General features: G+C 45.7%; 1 pseudogene; it reads right to left on the minus strand.

The window, feature by feature from the left end:
- Positions 1-227: 227 nt before the first annotated feature.
- On the minus strand, positions 228-345 carry LOC138990619 (U2 spliceosomal RNA; annotated as a pseudogene).
- Between the last annotated feature and the right edge of the window lie 345 nt (positions 346-690).

Below are 690 nucleotides of genomic sequence, written 5' to 3' on the forward strand. Positions count from 1 at the left end.
TGACCTAATAGTAAAGAAAGGGGTGAAGGTGAGCCACTCTCCCTGCCAGTGAAAGAGCCCTGAGTATGATTTTGCTGATTCTGTAACATTGGTAAGTCACTTTCCTTCTCTGGGTCTTAGTTTTCTCATCTGTAAACTGAGAGGGCTGGTTAAGACAACCTCCAAAGACCCTGTTTTTCCTAATCCTGAACTTCTGCCAATGATCAGAGCTTCCTGTCTTGCCGGCTGTGGGATGCTGTCCAACCTACTAATCTCACTCATCCTCAGTCTTCTTCCTTGAGAAATATATTAAACTGATAAGAACAAATACTACACTTGATCTTAGCCAAAAGGCCAAGAAGCGATTCCTTGAGAAATATAGTTAATAACCTACTGTCTCTCAGCATGGCTGTGAACTGATGCAGCCCCAAGGCAATAAGCTCCGTGATTAAGGGCACTGGCTTTAGGCGTGGTCCAGACTTGACTTTGAGTCCCAGACCCACCACTGCTTGGCCGAGTGAACACCTTGAGCAACATTCTCCTCTGTCAGTCTCCGTTTCCTTATCTGCTAGATGCAGACAATAGTACCCACCTCACAGGATTGCGTGAGGATGAAATGAGATCCTGGTTGTAAAGTGCTTGCGTGTCATATCTTAGGTGTCTGATGAGTTTGGGCCTCTTCTCTGCCTGAATCCGCACCATTATCTTTCA

This window comes from Bos mutus, chromosome 13 (genome assembly GCF_027580195.1).
Source record: "Bos mutus isolate GX-2022 chromosome 13, NWIPB_WYAK_1.1, whole genome shotgun sequence".
In the NCBI taxonomy this organism is placed as follows: domain Eukaryota; kingdom Metazoa; phylum Chordata; class Mammalia; order Artiodactyla; family Bovidae; genus Bos; species Bos mutus.